Below are 12050 nucleotides of genomic sequence, written 5' to 3'. Positions count from 1 at the left end.
ACTGCTGGTGTTAAAATGGAAGTAACAAAACAGAAAAGGCGCTTGGATTTCACTTTATTAAAGATAACCAATAAATCGTGCGGAGCCCAGGTCACGGAGAGGCTGAGCAGAGCTTCTGCTGTGTGGAGTAGCAAACCTCTCAGGAAAAGTTTCTTACATTTCTCCTTTGATTTGCCACATACAGCAAGTCTTTGCTTCCTAAAGTAATTTTAGTGTGAAAATCAGTATATTTAAGCTAAGTACACAATGCTACTTCTGACCTGGTTAGGTCTGTTTTGCTTTGGAATAGCTTTTAAACATGAAGAGAAAGTAAACTGCAAATCACGTTTCTAAGCAGACTTGTGTTTGCATTTAGCAGCAGCATGTTTTGTTCCTAAATATTATAGATACTAGTGAAAAACAGAGTTTTACACTTGCTTGGCTGCATGCCTTTCACAATATGCATAATCAGTTTTCATAACTAAAATGCGTTCGTTCCAGGAAAATAAAAAGTTCGTCCTGCAAGCGGCTCTGTGGGTGAAGTGTGTGTGTGTGTGTGTGTGTGAGCTAAGAGCCGCCGTTATCTGCCATTTCAATTTGCACGTTGTGCTCGTTCCTGTTCTGTTTGAAGAGCCAAGTGGTGGATGAGTTATTCCTGGTATTCCTGACTTTTACTTCAAGCCAATAAACACCTGTGTGCGACTGGTCTGCCAGAGCCATTCCATGAAACATCTGGGCATGCTCCAGCCCTGGGGCTACTGGCATCCAAAACAGTTTTCCCTGATCCTGCTGCTCACTGCAGCTGCAGTCGGGCCTGATTACATGCAGGAATTGGATCGGGAATCCCATCACTCCATGCACCCAACTCTCCTGGTGGCATAAGAGGAAGAAAAAAGGACAAGGGTTCTGGTGGATTATGCCAATGGTGAGGCAGAGGGAACTGTGTGAGATTCCTTTGGGCAGAGGGAGTTTTCCGTGGCCTCCTGTATTGTGTAGCACGCAGAAAGGACCTGTGCTGGAGGACGAATCTCGGCATAGTAAAAGTGAATGTGCTGTGTACAACCTGTACTTTGTTGCAGCTGTTGGAAGGACACAGTGAATGAAGCAAACTGCAGAGAAGAGAACATGTTTTCATGCTTAAGGCATGAGTGCAGCTCTGGGGAACCAAATAATATCCCTGCCTTTGCCACAGATTTCCTGTGTGATACGAGCCACTTTGCACACGTGGCTGTTAATTCTGTTTTTCGTGGTGCTTGATATGGAGGAGTGTAATTTGTAGAAGTGCCACTGCAAACTGTAGGCAGTGGGCGCTGTGCTGAACACTGAGAAAGCAGGCAGCCTACATCCAAATGAGGCAGGCAAGCAAAGTGGAGGCAGGGACTACAAAGATAAATCTTCGTGACTTTGATTTCTGTGTTGAAGAACAGCTTGAAGGGGTTTGTCCTTCTTAAACTTGTCCTTTCCTGTACCTAAAATAAGAGCATATTTCTAGTTAAATAAAAGTGCAGTATTTGTGAGCAATTGCTGAGTTTCAGATACATCTGCTAAGCTGAGAAGTAGTAAAGTTACTGTTTAGCACTTGTCTATCCTTATATTTTTTCTTTATCTTTTTAAATAGAAATGTTATTATGTCACTGAGCAGTTACTGAGGAAGTCCTTATTAAAGCAATATTGTGAATACTTGTATGCTTTTACTGGCCATATGCAAAGTTAGAGATTCAGTAACCTGTGTTTTCCCATAAAGTGCAAAACAAAAAGTTAACAGTACAGCTAAAAGGAATAAAAAAGACTACACTGTTCTGTTGGTAAAAGTTGAAAAGGCCAATAGTACACTTTATGGGAAGATACTTCTTGAAATGAAGAGTTATTCTTCTGCTTACACACAAAATAAAGGATAATGGTTGTATTGTGGATCTTATGCATATTTACATTTTCATTACATGAAAAAATGAATTTTGTATGGAAGCCATCCTTCTATCAAGATGGGCAAATGCATATGTGAGATGGAAAAATGAGAACAAGAAAGCAGGTAACTCCACAGATTTCTGTAGTATAGTTTTGTCAGCTTAAATATTCTCATTCCTTGATGTTGTAATCCAGTGCCAAGGACAATTACAATTTGCTCTTTAGGAGTGCTATTTATTTTACATATTCACCATGTTTTATTGGAAAATTCTTCAGTTCCCCCACTAGTTAATCACAGATTTTTAAAACAATACATTTGGGAGTGCCTGTTTTATGTAACTGGAAGAGGTATGCTCCATTCCACCAGAGGTGTTAGTTACATAGGTGACTAGAAAATTACAGGAATTTTTTTTACTTTAGTAATCAGAAATACTACATACTACAATAGAAATCCAGCTATTTTCTAAATTTTGTTTATTTGAGATGTAACCTATATTTTTGTTGGAACACAGATTATACACTCAGGATGTACACAAGGCACCAAAAGTGGAATTCAGGCAATCCAAATCCACAAAAGTGATTCAGAAAAGCTCTGCTTTACTGACTGTAAAATCTGAATTCACTTGGCTCCATTGTTTTGCTGCAGTGTGCTAAGTCCAAAGCTCAGGTTTCTGTAAGTACATCGAACTCTCAATTTCTACTTTCAGCTTCTTTTAATTCCACTAAAAGACAAGTCTGGACTCGGTTTCTTGAAGCAGTCCAGGTACCCTGAGCACACCTACCACTTACTGACACCACTGGCTGCTTCCAGGATGAATCTCGCTCATGTCCTCTGCTTGCAGGTGCTTGGCAATTGCCTGTGACCTTGTGGAGTTGTCCAGTAACGTGGTGAGTTACAGAGGAGCTGAATTCCTGCATGCTTCAGAGTCCCTGCCTGACTGTGCGAAGCTTCAGCCTGTTTTATAGAAGGAAATCCCACTGGACAGGGACTGGAGCTACATGAGGAGCCTTGGGAGAGTGCCTTAGAGCCCTGCAGCCACACAGGCACTCCCAGACTCCAAAAAATAGTGGAGGGGTTCAGAAACCCCTCCACACTCACCATTCCTGTTTGGCAGACTCAAAGAGCTGAGTACAGAATGTCTGTGTGTGCAGTGCAGCATGTTCACAGAATCTGAAAGCTGTATAATGTTTTGATATGTATTTGAATATCGTCTGCTCTCAGTCTCAAACACAGCATATATAATTATCACCAAAAGCGGACATCACCAGATCATCCTTTATACTTACCAGTGTAGTAGACAACATCAAGTATTTCTAATTACTGTAGTCTACTTCTACAGAGAATAAAATAAAGCTGGGTTTAATTGTAAAGTCTCAATAGAGTGAGATTGCAAATAATTTGCCCCCCTGAAGATTCTACTCAATCCTTCCCCATGTGGAGTATTTAATTCCAGTTTAGCTTACTTTAAACGGAACGGAATTTTTGTACCAAATTAGGACAACTAAGTCCTTCCACGCAGAAAACTACTGAGCTCACTGAATATTTTTCTGTCTTGGTGCCAAACCATACAGTAATCATACTGAGAATATGGATGGAAGAAACGTTGCTCTGCACAGTAATTTCATATAGGAATCACTATTGATTACAGTGAGGCTACTTTATGGGTAGTGGTAAATTATGAGGTTTCTCTTGTAAGTGAGAACATTGATTTACATGAGTAATGCAAAGGCTCACACGTAAACTGAACTCAAACTTTAACTGTCAGCCGTAACACATCTATTTATACCACAGATCTGTGCTTAGCTACTTATATTTAATTACAATCAGTTGTGGTGCCTCCATTTTCTGTGTTTACCCAGAGAATCACATTTCTGAGGTTAAATGGAATGACAGTTATACTGTAGTTATTTGAAAACATGCTTAGTTGTACATTCTGCCTGTATTTGAGGACTGAATTTCTGCAGAAGAGAGGATGAGTATGATTCATCAATCCTTCCTTACATGAATAAAATTTCACACACATCAGTTTTAGCCAGGGCATAGCTGTGCTGCACAACACGGTGCTGTGGAGTGATACCCAGAGCAGCTCAAAAGGAGCCAGCTTGGGTAACTGGAAGCAGTTTAACCACATTGCTTAATGCTGCAAACTGTCTAATTTACCCTGGTTTTTAGCAAAGTAAATTAGCTTTGACAAAGCACTGCACAAATAGGCTACCCTGCTCCCAGTCCATGAGCCAGCTTTGGCACCAATTTCTACGCTGGACTTACTGTGCAGTACAGCACAGCACAGCTTGTAGTAGATGCAAAAGACTGCTTGCATAAAAATATGCAGATTCAGATCCTCAAATTTTATTCTGCATTTACTCATTTTAATGGCATAAAAGAGTTTTAATTCTTAAATGTCATTGCTTAAAATTCAGTGGTATTACTGAACAAGAGCATCAAAAGACTACAATAAACAAATCACTAAAGAGCATCAGCTTAGGCTTGCCATGGTCAAATATGCTTTTATTGTTTATTTTATTTATTTACCGACAGCAGTAACAAACTGCTAATTGGTATAGATTTATTCAGACTCTTAAGCCAAATTTCTACTGACCTTTGGCATCCTTATTACCAGCGTGAAAGGCTTTACCAAAATCATAACAGATCACAAGCCTTTCACACTGAAGTCTCAAAAGAAAAATGTCATTAATAACTAAAGTGTGTTTTAGAATGTCACAGGACCTACATTTTTTTCAAGACTGGAAAAATGAAGTTTTATTGCCTGCTTTCTGACAGTACTGTTAATAGACCAAATCTTTCATCCCATGAAATCAATAACAGAAATCCTTCGATGACCATAGGTGCAGATACTAAAGTCTTGCCATATACAATTTTCCAGGAGGGACAGAATCTCTTTTCATCTCTCAGAAATTATTTCAAACTTCCTAGTAAGATAGTCTTTTGGCATCATAATCAGCAACCTTTTAAATACCACAGCAGTACATGCTAACTTGATATTCCAGGAAAAAATTACATTCAAAATGTACAATGTTATTATCCCCAAATCTAATCACAGCACATATGCATGCATTTTGAAGAAGTGGCCTGCTTCAGCCCCCGAATTTTACATTCAGAGTTGAAGGCTTGTTGAAAATCAACAGCTCTTTTAATAAGCTAAAATATTAATTTATGCATAAATTGGATAGAAAAGTAAGAGTTTTAAAAACTAGATAGTTTTAATCTCTGTCTCTGCTTGAGTTAAAATACAAAAATATAAGAACTATGTGGCACTCCTTCTACAATAAAATACCTAACTACCTAACTGTGGCAGAGCTCCAGATCCTCCAGAAGAACCTTAATGATCCTAAATTTAAATTAAAATACTTGAATGTATACAGTTATTACCAGAAAAAGAAATGGAAAAAATCAGAGGAAAAATGTACCCATATGGAGGACTCTAATATCCATGGCACAGATCTTGAGAACAATACCAGAAAATTGGCTGAATTAACTGTATCAGAATGTACACTATGCAAGACATGTATATGCAACACACATTTCTCCTTCTCTCAATAAAAATAATTTTGATAAAAAGGCAACTTTCCTCCACAAGTTGAAGTTCTACTGTAAAAGGATTTGGAATGAAGCTATAATTGCTATTCTCATCCATGCAGGACTTCATTTTCATCCAAGTTGAGTGAAGATGTCATATTCATCAAACATATTCTGTGGACTTGGTTTTCTATTTTGCTTTGTTTAGTAGCTCACACAGTGCAATCACTATGAAGCAGAAATTTAGATAAATACATTATTCTTCTACCAGGCACTGGATTAATGCTCAACCTTGCAACATCCAACTGTTGCTCCATATTAATTTTACAGCCAATTGCTGCTCAAACCCTGTAGCGATTTGGCTTTATTCTGATCTGCACTCCTCTCACAATTTCACATTTTCCCATATAATATTACCGTACCACCATAAATGATAGAAGCAGTCTCTTCAAAACCAGTGATTGCTCCAAGGTGCTTGAATTTCTGCCTTGAAATGACCTACAAAGAAGAGAAAGTGCCCTGATGTCAGTCTTGGCTTTCTTTCTGATTATATAACAGGGGAAAAATGATACATATTTTACTTTTATTTTTTATGTTAGTTTTGTAAAAACTATGCAGGGAATCATCCAGAATTACTGTTGGTGATTACCTAAGGAGTGAAATGGGGCTACCACAGTACTGGGAGCTGAATAACAGGAAGTATTTTAACCTTCTGTCTAACCATGTAGTGAAATTTTGTGTTCATATTCGCACCTCGTGCAAGAATCTGCTCTTCAAGAAAGAGTCAAGCTTTCTCTCCCGATTCATATCCCCACATTACAGTCCAAAATGCTTTTCACCAATAGCTCCCATTTTTTCTCTAGGAAAAGAAATTCATAACTGAAGACTACTTATGACATTCTATTTCTAATTTTAAAACAATCTCATTTTCACACTCCCACCACAAAACAAACAGCCCAATCCTTTTTTTCCTTTTTCCCCTTAAAAAGGAGGCAATTTATAGAAACTACTAAGAAAGCAAGAGGCATTTGAGCAGGTCAGTAGCATTCACTTGCAAAGGTTTTATGTTTAAAAGCTAAAAGTGCTGTTTTATGTTTGAAAGCTAAAAACACTGTCCACTGTGTACAAGACACACTGTCTGCAGTACTGCTTTTAATATCAAATTATTGTAAATGTCTAGCACCACAAGCTAAACCTATAACTAAAAAGTGTAGCTATCAGGTTTTCTGCATACATTTAAAAATAATTCTCTATTTTTACTTGCCAGAAAGTTGAATTCCTTTCAAAATTGCAAAGGTGCAAAGTCTTTCTGGATACATCCAACTTAGAGTAATTTGCAGGGTTATCACTCAGTCCATTACACTTGGCACACACTGTTTTGGATACATATTCTTGCTTTGATTTTGTTTTGCTTTGTTTTGTTTTCATTTGATCTCTACTGCTTTGGAGAAAAGTATCACTGCTAAAGTTCCATTAATTTTTATAGTGTGAATTAAAATGCCTGATTTACACTGCAGCCTTAAAAGGCTGCTATAGCCTTCTGATTGCTGCACAGAAACTGTGTTAACTTTGTAGCTATAATCTACTCACAAAACCAATTCAGCTCACTAATGAGCAAGTTTTAAAAGATAGAAGTAGTTTCCACTGACACTGAATTGCTAAACTGTTAAGGTCAAAACAATTAACTAGTTCTAGCAAATGCATTTTATCTGTACATGCAAATACATAGATATTATTTCTCTCTGGAAAAATATAGGCAAAAATATGGGGTTTTTTTCAAGGAAGAATCAATCAGAAAAATAAAGAGACTTAGCCATTAAAGCTTCCTGTGTGTTAGGGTTGTGCCAGTACAGGAACAAGTTAAGGCGTCTCATTGAGTCAATACTTTAGTGACTTCACCTGTAAAAACCAGCATTTTAAAACAATTCCAAATTTATTAGTATACTTAGAAAAACCTGCTTGAGAATAGCTTTCTTCAAAGCCTTCTCCCTCAAATGAATGAATTTGCTGCATCTTTCAAAACCGCAGTCCTCTAACCTAGTATTCCAAATATTACTATGACACAGTTACAGTCACCTTGTTATTACACCAGACTGATAATTTCTTTCAAATTATACTCAAAAATCTTAAAAAATTCTGGGTAGTAGTAAACAGAAATCAAGAAAAGGGAATAAATGGCCACCTACAAATAGAAGGAAGTCTAGTAACACAGTTCACATTCTGAAATATTATAATTTTTACTGATAGAAACTGATTAAATCACATTCAATTTTGGACTGTAAAACATGAATCCCATCTGGAAGCCATTTCTAAAAAAAGAGCAGCAGAATCTCTGTTATTGTCATTGTTTAGAAAATAACTGTGCAGATATTGTCAATCTATCACTCATTAACCAAAATATTGTCCCTTCCTTATTTTCTTTGAAGATTTTTGTGTAACTCTTTCTTTGCCAGACACCCACGCACACCCTTGCACACCTCTGTTCCTTGCATGAAGTCCAATTTGAAAAGTATCCTACTCTGCTTCTTAATTTCTAGGCCCAAGAGAGTGTACAGCACAATGTCCAAGCCTGAAAAATCCTCACTGCAAATAATCTGTCATTTTTTGGAAGCAGTAATTACTCAGTAAACAAGATATAAGTAGGGGAACACAACACAGAAATCAGAGACTGGGTGAAAAATCAGTAGTCCTTTTTTTTTTTCGAAAGATTAGGTTTTAAGCATTTTTTTCCATAGAATCTTGCTTAAACAAAAGACATCAGAATTCATCATGTCCTCTGCTTCATTTTGCATTCTCATGTACATCACCTCTTGAGCTGAAACCCTGCCTTTCCACAAAGCACTACTCCCCAGATGAAAAAAACCCTAAACACACACAAAAACCAAAACACAACAACAACAAACAACAATAGGTTAACAGCAATTAAGATGCATAAAAATGCTTGTTAAGAACTCCAGACACCTAAATGGTGCCTTTGTACTGATACAAAATGAAATAAAAGCATTGTTAAACCCTTTACAACAAAACAGTAGGACTTCAGGATTTTTTGTGAATGCCAAAAATTGTAAATTTTGCAAGAAAGGCAAGCTAATGAACAATAAAAGTAAATTGATTAATATTATATTGTTTTCTGCTGATTTTCAGCCTGTCTGACAAACTTCCTATGAAGCTGATCAGCTAAACTGCTATTTAACAGGAGGACTAGCTGTTATGATTGACCTTTTTTATTTTATGTAAGCCTCCACAATTTTTTTTTTTTTTACAATGGGTGTTACTGTTCTGTTTCAATAGTAATAATTTACATCCTCCTCTATAATAATGTGAGGAAAAATATACATGAAAAATTGCTTGCACATTCTGGCTGCAACTTTTAGATTGTAAAAAAATTTTCCATTTGCCTTACTCTCCATGTTAACAAATTCTTCATATTCCCCATTTCTTTGTGCCAGTAAGAAATGATCTCATCTTTTGTTACTGGCAAACATCTCACCTACTGTTTTATAAAATATCTTTTACATTCAAAATGTAAAAATAACAGAGAAAAATATCATTCCTACATAAATGTACTACTACTAGTTTACAGAATTAGCCAAACATGGTGCAAATGCAATCTTTGGGTGGATGCAGTTCCTGAGTGAGCTGGTTTTGAGAACAGATTGCAGATTTATTGCCTGCAATTTTTTTTTGCACACTGATTTTGGGGCACCAAGAGAGTACTTTCATATTTCTTTAAGTAATTACTTAACGTTTTAGCTTTAAGGCAAAATTTTCAATAGGTAAATGAGGGAGTACCTAAATACTTATTTTTCAGTGATAACTGACGTAAGAAGGCCAGATTCCTTGTCATCCAGTAAGATATGCCTGAATGTAACCAAGGGAATAACCCAGAGCTCAAATACCAATGCAGTAACTGCAGCAGTGACTTGCTACAGCTGATACATGTCTGAAAACATGCAAAAAAACTACAGAGCACAGAGACTACCAGCAGGAACACAAATTATTCATGTCAATTCATTATTTTCAAGACCACAACCCTCTATGAAATATGTTACAAATATTAGATTCAAAAACTACTTTGTAGAAGAAGAAGAGGATGGGGACCAAAGCATAGCGACCACATGCTATAAATATTTCTTTTGTTTAGAAATGTAATTTGATTTTATGAGGACAAACTGCAATATTATATGCTCAAATCCTGCAGAAAGCTGCAAACTCATCAGCTGAAAATAAAAGTAATGGATTAAAAATTGGTTGATTTATTCCATTACAAGGTGACAACAATCCCCAAATGTGAAAACCAAATGTAATCCTAGAATGCAGTAGCTGAGGAGTTTCCAAAAGAGATGAAGACTATTAATGCCATTGTAATGGGACTTGGTGAAAGGATCTTCAGAAACAGTGTTGAATCTATTTTATAAAAAAAGCTCAGACTGGAACACGGGGCAATTAGGGATACTAAGATGGTAAAAGAAATCAAGAACTTGCAGTCTGAGTCCAGAGGAACTGAACTGATTTAGCCAAACAAAGTTAAATCTAGGAGAAAATATTCTAACTCAGAAAATGGGTGTAAAATCTGTGGAGGAAAAGTAGGTATTAAAAATAAGGTAAAAAACCAACATTTGTACAAGAAAAAATACACAAAAACTAGTCACACAAATTGAGTTTATAAATTAAACCAGATGGTTTAGGCTTCAGAAGAGTTAGAGCAGTCTTCCTAGAACTCCTACAAACTCTGCATTTGGCAGCCACAAAGAAAAAAGTGGGAAACCTCTGACTCTTGAGCATCCATAGGCATTGCTTCTAATACCCGATCCCAGCAGCATTCCTCACTGCCGGCTTGCAGAATCTGCTCTGCTTTTTCATATTCTGACTTACCTGTTCCCACTGAAAGTTCCACCGGTAACTAAACTTGAGCTAGTTACCAAAGCTCCTTTTATGACCAGTGGAGATGCACAGCCTTTGAGGGCACACCATCCCATTTATCTCTGCCACTGAAATATCTATTCTTCTTGCAGTTCAGTAGAAGAGAGTGATCTCATTTAGGAATTCTATTTCTTACTCCACCGACTTCTTGCTTAAAATACTCAGCTCTGTGTGAAAACTCACTGTCTTCACTCCCCACCTCCCATGGCAGGGATACTTTTATTCCCTTTCACATTTTGTTTCTTGCACCTTCTGCCCTCAAAATCAATATTTAAAGAATCATTACTTCAGTAAAATTAAGACATTTAATCCCTTCTGGAAATGCATTCATATATAGTACTCCATACAGAAAAGAAATTGCATTAAGTCTTTAACCAGGCTTTTAACTAAAAAAAATTCTCTTTCAGTTTAACCTAATAAAATTAGTAATTTTCTATCTTCTCTAAGTTAAACAAGTAAAGCAAGAAAAGCCAATGCTATTCTTAAACCATCACAGTGCAGATTGCATGTACTTATACATAGTTACTGCTTGAAAGTTTTGGTAAATCAAATGTATATGGAGAATCATCTCCATGCAAAAAATTGTATTAATCCCATACTATTATTCTGTGAGATACACCCCACATACATCCCATGACCTTCCTCATTATTAGAAGTTTCTTACCCGGCTGATTTTTCTGTTGGTAAAATAACTCTTGTCTAAGCTGACTCTGTGGTGTTGGAAGCTGGGTACTTCTGCTGGACTGTCCTCAAAAGGATTATTTTCCTGTGCCTTCATAAGGACACATATACTGTAGTGCTGAGCAGAGCTTCCCAGCTCCAGTCAGTGTACAGCAGGAAGCCAATCCTTCCTAAGGCAAATCTAAGTCCAATTTTTATCATCTGATAGGGATTTTGATGGAGACAAATAGCAGAACTGGAGAAGTAATTTGCAAGTGGGAAGTCAAGAGAATATAATTCTTTTTGGCTTAGTGGTATAAAAGAAGAGACAATACATGATGAGTTCAGTAGGAACTTTGTAACAAAAATTTATCCAGAGTGATGGCTCATTCAACAACATATAGACTGATAACAGAATTTGGGGAATAGTGTAGATTTCCATTCTGTGTTTGGGGCTGTCTGTTTGTGCACGTACAGTGCTGTGTTGTCCTCAGAATGTGAAAGGAGTTTATTCACTAGCACTGCCCATACCTACTTCCTTCACTTCCTTAAACAAACACGAATTATACATTACATTTCCTTTAACAATGAGCATTTCAAGCGTGATCTGTCACACTGCCTCAAGAACTAAAAGTGGTCAATCTTAACCTTTATTAATTAAAGCTGTTTTCCTGTAGCCGCTGACAGCCAGGGAAAGGTTTAAGGTGTGCTGGCTAAAATTCAAGCTAAACACGGTTCCGTGGTCTCCCTTTAACCTCTGGTGCAGGTTAACTCTAGTTACTGCATTATTGAACTCTACACCGAGAGCACACAGCCCGCTTCACGAGTTCAAATGTCGCTCCCCGTCCCTTCCGACGAGGAATGCCGGCCGGGGCCGCGGCTGTTCCCGCTGTCCCGGTAACGCCGGCCCGTCCCCACAGCAACGCCGCCGGCCGTGGCGGGGCGCGGCGCGGCTGGCCCGGGACGAGGTGAGGGCCGAACATCGGGCGGGCTGCGTGCGACCCCCGGGCTCCGCTGTGTCCCTGCTCCGGGCCCTCGGCTCCCG

The 12050-nt window shown here is 37.8% G+C and overlaps 1 long non-coding RNA gene across 2 annotated transcripts; it reads right to left on the bottom strand.

The window, feature by feature from the left end:
- Positions 1-1800: 1800 nt before the first annotated feature.
- Positions 1801-11266, bottom strand: LOC137462260 (uncharacterized). 2 transcript variants are annotated; one of them, XR_010993648.1, is made up of 3 exons: positions 11010-11266; positions 5845-5920; positions 1801-4558 (listed from the first exon to the last, which is right to left on the bottom strand). It is a non-coding gene; the product is annotated as an uncharacterized lncRNA (long non-coding RNA). The 2 variants fall into 2 exon arrangements; XR_010993645.1 differs by having other exon boundaries at positions 1801-4551.
- Positions 11267-12050: the final 784 nt, after the last annotated feature.

Source organism: Anomalospiza imberbis, chromosome 1, assembly GCF_031753505.1.
Source record: "Anomalospiza imberbis isolate Cuckoo-Finch-1a 21T00152 chromosome 1, ASM3175350v1, whole genome shotgun sequence".
Classification (NCBI taxonomy): domain Eukaryota; kingdom Metazoa; phylum Chordata; class Aves; order Passeriformes; family Viduidae; genus Anomalospiza; species Anomalospiza imberbis.
Note: the sequence above shows the minus strand (reverse complement) of the source record. Positions and strands in the feature narration are given on the sequence as shown.